Here is a 6000-nt window from a genome sequence, read left to right on the forward strand (position 1 = left end):
TTATGTTACTTTAAAAAGCATGTGTTAAATTGATTTTTTAAATTCTATTTTTGCTTTTTTTTGCTCCTACACCCTAAAATGACCCTAATAAAGGCCTTTCATTGCTCATTCTTCTCATTTTGTTTGCAACTCAGCTCTCTTCTTATTTCAATTTGAATTATCAGTGGTAAAGTATTGTGCTATGGAATGGTTTTTTGTATATTTCTTGCATTTATTTGCATATATATATATATGGACTCACCCAAGCGCATCCCAAATCCCCCCCTCCCCCCCCCCCCCCAAAAAAAAAAAACAGAAAAAAGAAATCACGCATCCACGGATCAGCACCCTGCACCTACATCAGTATATAAACCAGTATCGGTAACTTAGTTAGATGCACAACAAATTACAGTTTCAAATGCAAAGTACCTGATAATAAAAGCTTACAGCAGACAATGTCTCTTTCAATCCTCTTCAGTTTTCAGAAGCAAAATGCAAACCTGATTTTACGAGATCGCGGCCCAAGAAGAGTATCCACAAGAAACCATGAAGAATGCCCTTACATCCAATAACCAGCAGAACTGATAGGTTATTCTGCTCCACCAAAAACCTTACAGCTAATGCCATCCACCACCTTTGTAAATCTCCCAATTCGTAGGACTTAGTTGCCTAGAAATGCAGCATCTATGTGCATATAATTCCCACACTGAAACTGATAATTGGAGATGCCCAACTAAGCCAATTACATCCAGCATGTAATGCCCACAATTGTAGATATAAGATGATCAACTTCAGCAATCAATGTTGCCTCTCAATGAAAATAATCACACCCCAAACGAGAGAACAACAATCTCAGAAAATCTATACATCTTAGCTACAGTAGACACAGTTTCAGAAGACCCTTCACATCAGATTGAAAATCAAATATATACCACTTTGCCTCAGTAGTGGATTGGTGCACAAACTCAAACCCCAAATCCATATAGAGAATAATCAAAAAACAATAGACAAGAATGATCAATTCTCATAACGAGAGGCATATTTATATCTCCATTGTGCAACTTAGCTTGAACTATACATTTTTCACTTAAAAGCCTTTTTGCTTTATACTTAGGCACATAATATAATGTATTAATTTCCTTTTGGCTCCCAAAAATGACATTTTGACACGTGAGGCCATTGTTTCTTGTGCCCAAGATTTAAAACTTTTCAACCCGGTTCCAACGAGCTATGACACTAAGGTTGCCAACATACAATACAGGCAAAAATAACAACCTCATATTTAGTTGAATAATAATAATAATTCACCCATCTTGCAAAAACTATTGAAGAAGCATTAGAACCAAAATCTGACAACACATGAGTGATCTCGATGAAGATAAATGATCAATGAACCTAACAGGGTGACTTACCAAGATTCTTGGAGCTTAAATTAGAAGTTTGAATTAAAACTTGAGAGCATCAGTCAACTCCTCCAACTCAAGTGAACTCATTACAACCAACTATTGACTTATTAGAAATAGTAAGTCCCTCAAAATGGAGCCAAAATTCACCATAAGCCACTAGAAAGCCTAATAATTTTATAACTGAGACCTTCAAATCCCATTGTTGTCCCATGAATGTCGTGATAATGAACTGACTATGCCAACTGCAGGAACTTGCTGAAAATGGGGAAATTTCAGTCCTCCCTTCCTAAGATTGCTTGTCCCCAAGCAATTCCAGAGCAAAATGAACATCATAGTCCATGTGAATCTGAAGGGTAGAACCGCATACTATCCTTGCTATGTACAAGTGACTCTTGAAGTACTAACACCCAAATAACTGATATCAATGATTGAATCAACCAAAACCTAACCACAGGCATTGATGAAGGAAACAACTCATCAAAACTTGATCTAACTGAAGCAACATCTCTATTAACACCCAAGCCCCAATATAACTGACACACCCAACTGCATTGTGGAGTTAATAATAACCATAGGTACCTGAAACGCTGACACCAACTACATCCTTTGCTAAACTATCTTTGGTGTGTTGATATTACAAGTGATATAATTGTTATCTCTAAAATTGCACCCTGACTGAATCCTATCACTCTGAGTAACATGGAAACACTCCTGGGTATTGGGTGTACCAAAAATAGGAGTGAACCTTCGGGTTTTAGGCCGGCTCCTTATGATGCTTCACCTATTGGCTCTTCAAACATAACTTAAAACTTAGGAGAAAAAGAGATAGAACGATTACTTGCACGAAATGTAAATAGTGAATTGGAAAACTGAATTGAAACTTAAGGTGATGCACCAACACTCTTAAGATGAGAAGACTATTGACTTGACACAATGAACCTTTACTAAACAATTCATTATAGGCACAATATTGATCTCAGAAAACTTGAGTAATATCAATTTATAAGTACAGACTTTAGACAAACTACTAATAGGAATAATGATATTTAGAATTAGCAACTTGAAAAGAAGTATAATTTCACAACTTATAACCTATATGGGTATTCGAAAATTCACTTGCAAGTGCTAGAACTGAGACATAAACTCAATGATTCAAAACTAATCACAAAAATAACATCAGATTAGTAACTTACATAGAAAAGCGAACACAAAATAGGCTCCCAAAACTGTTCTTTATTCAAGCTCTAAAGTTAGCATAATAACATTCATCAAACTAGTTACAAAGCAATCTACATAAATATTATGAAGGACCCAAACATCAAGTCTGCCTCTGAATAAAAAACTGGAACCTCTTACAAATGAGCCCCAAGCTTTATACTTATGCATTTTACATCTAGCTGCATCATAAATGCTAACCACCAATTCCCTAGTTGAATTCAGTCTTAAATGTCAAAATTGAAGCCCTCAAAAGTCTTCAAAAAGGCTCAGACGTGACCCAAAAGTCATAGCCTGATAATATCATCATAAATGCCCTTATAAATGCAGTCATATCTCCAAAATAAGAACCCAAAAGTCTTTGAAAAACAATAACTTTGCCTAGCTTTTCATCCCATCACTATGTCAAACTTTGTCAAAAATATCTATTAATTTTAAAATATAAAAATAAATACTCATTTTCAATATATTATTATATTTTTTGAGAAATTATATCTTATTAACAATAAACATTAAATATATATTGATGTTATTAAAATTATCAAATCAATTAATAACATTAACATACTTGGTGTTTATTGTTAACAATTTTATTAATAATAGATATAAACTATGTTATTTATCATTAATATTAACAATTTGATCTAAAATATTAAAATATATTAAAAATAATAACTATTTTTCTATATTTTAAATTAACAAACAATATTTTAAGTCTTAACTCAATCATTAATAAAATGATTTATAAAACATCATTTTATTTAATGTTGAGCAACATTAATAAAGTAGAATATATTATCACTTAGGCAAAAATGCATTTGTGGCCTTTTAAAACAAATAAAGGCAAAATGCCTTGGGCAAATTTTTTGCTTTTCACATTCTTTGGAATTAGCAAATTTTATGAATTAAAAATACAATCTCTTGCTTGAGCTCTGGCCGCAATGTAGAGAGGAGGGTTTGTTGGAAGAAAATGTGGAGACACTTTGCGATTTTGCTCACCTCCTTCAATCACGCCTTGGCTGGAGTTTGTCTTGGTGATGGCTCTTGATTTGATGCATTTCTTTATAGTATTTGATGGCCCAATTTGAAATCTAGGCATTTTCTGGGCGTTTTGGGTCCATTTCATAGCAAATTTTCTGTTCTTTCTTTGAGCTTTGATAGCAGGTCGGAATCTGCATTTTGGGCACATTAATCTGCATTTTGGGCACATTTCTTAGTGTTATCTCATGCATTTTTTCTAAAAAATGAAGGTCATTTTTGCTCTTTCTTTCTCTACAATTTATGGCACCATTATGAGCTTGAATATCACCATTTTGATGAATTTTCTGGGCTTCAAACAGCAGATTTGTTCCTGTGTATTTGGCTGAAACTTAAAGCGCCATTATAGAGGGTTTGATGAAGTTGTTGGAGCTCAAACTATGGCCTTTTTGGGTACGTTTTTCTGGTATTTCCTCTGCATGAATACTTGATACATTTCCGAGCATTAAAGTAAATTGTGCTCTCAAAGACATTTATAATGGAAGATGTGCAAACTCTTGCTTCAGCTATATGCATCTGGATGTATTTTCTCTTTTACAGAATCTGCACTTTATATCAGCTTTTCTTTTCATAAAAAAATGCATTTTCCTTTGCTCTCTGCTCTTACATACTGTTGGTTGTGATATTTCTATAAATGATGGCATTTGAAAGTTACGACAAACTGATTTTTCCTTTTCTGTATCACTATGCACATTTGTTCTACTTTGAAAACCTCCTGTTGTTTTAACATGTTGATTTGTACAAAGAAAAATGCTCCATTTGCTGCTCCAAAACTGAAAATACCAGGCTCTGATAAAACCGAAATGCTATGTCTATAGCACTCTATTTGGATGTCATGTTTCCTAAAATTCTGATGGAAGCAAACATACTTGTTTGATTGAAAATATCATTTACTTCGTACCTCTATAATATTCACTATAGAACAATAGCATCAACACTTACATTGTCACTTTTTAGTTTAAGACTTTGAAACTTGCTTCTTTATCCTCTGTCAAGACTGTCATTCTATTATGAAAACAAGATTCACAACCATTGATGAACTTGACTATAGCTACTGTCATGATTTGCTATGCATGTTGCTTTGCCTATGGCATTAAATGATACTTTATTCTATGCATTCTCTTTTATTGCTTCCTCATGGTAAACATACTTCCGTTTTATTATGCAACAATATACATGTTTCCCATGCTTTAACTTGTTTTATTTTAGCCATACTAGTAATCATGATGTTCCCTCCAACACTTTGATTGCTACTTTATTTTCGTGTGCTCTACACACAGTTATAGCTTCTTCTGGGTATCTTGAAAATGATTGCTTTCCATTTTGTTGTTTAAAGCACATATTCCATTCTGAAAATGCATATTTGCCTTTTGACATTTGACTTATTTTGAGATCATCGACAAATAAAAAACTTAGTATTATGTTTATAACTCTTTTTGTCATTACATGTTCAATGCATCGCTTATTGTAAGCTAATTCATGTTTCCTTTGTTCATGCACTTGACCTTTATTTTTAGTTTGACTGTTAACTACATGTTTTAATCCTGTTATTTCTTTTAATTTCATGCAATGTTATCTATGTATATTGTTCTCAAGGCAGCATTGAATAAAGATACAATGCAAAGATGCTTACTTGCTAACTGATATTGGCACACTTGATTGTTTCAAAAATCTAGTTGATTCTTTGTCTCTATTAACAAGCTGAGCTCAAACCCTTGTGGGAGCCGCATTTACATCCACTTGTTAATCAACGATATTTGGTACTGCACATGAAACAAACATATTAGAAATAAACCAGCACATTGATCGTTTTTTGATATTTCTTAATCTTATTTTGCTCTTTGTTGTTCCGATGCATGTATGGAGTAGCCATGTATATTAGGTTCTGATGAGAGTATTTGACCTTCAGCTCAGTGAAAACAGACACCGTTGTTATTTCATTTTTTGCAGGAAATCTATGCAAGTAGAACACAAAGAGATGGCATAGAAGTGCACTAGTTGAGCTTGCATGGGGATTCGTCATTCAAACAGGCAATGATGGGTCCCTTCTTCTCCTCTTATCTTATATATATGTATCTCTTGTATATGCATTTTACTTTTCATGTATATTTTGTACTTTCTTGAGGGCTATCTTCACAACATGTGTGGAGAGCTTGTATCTATTTTGAACATTTTCAGAAATGAAACACATGCTTATGCTATCTCTTTGTTAATGACATCTAGCTTGCATACTTGTTTCTTCCAGTTGCTTTTCCTTTTTGTTAATGCTTAATAAATGAAATTCCTTTCTTAGGATAACAACATGGCATTTTTCTCAACATTTATATTTGAAGCTCAAACTGAAACAACCTCAAATTGGAAT

The 6000-nt window shown here is 33.5% G+C and overlaps 1 long non-coding RNA gene across 1 annotated transcript in view; it reads left to right on the forward strand.

The window, feature by feature from the left end:
* LOC149535952 (uncharacterized) overlaps positions 1-5673 on the forward strand; it is a 140495-nt gene extending 134822 nt beyond the window's left edge. The window contains exons 5-6 of the long non-coding RNA XR_016357050.1: positions 3944-4031; positions 5589-5673. This is a non-coding gene — a long non-coding RNA (uncharacterized LOC149535952). The remainder of the gene's footprint in view (positions 1-3943; positions 4032-5588) is intronic.
* The last annotated feature ends 327 nt before the right edge of the window (positions 5674-6000 follow it).

This window comes from Cupressus sempervirens, chromosome 10, assembly GCF_028749045.1.
Source record: "Cupressus sempervirens isolate cs-2001-9-10 chromosome 10, ASM2874904v1, whole genome shotgun sequence".
NCBI lineage: Eukaryota > Viridiplantae > Streptophyta > Pinopsida > Cupressales > Cupressaceae > Cupressus > Cupressus sempervirens.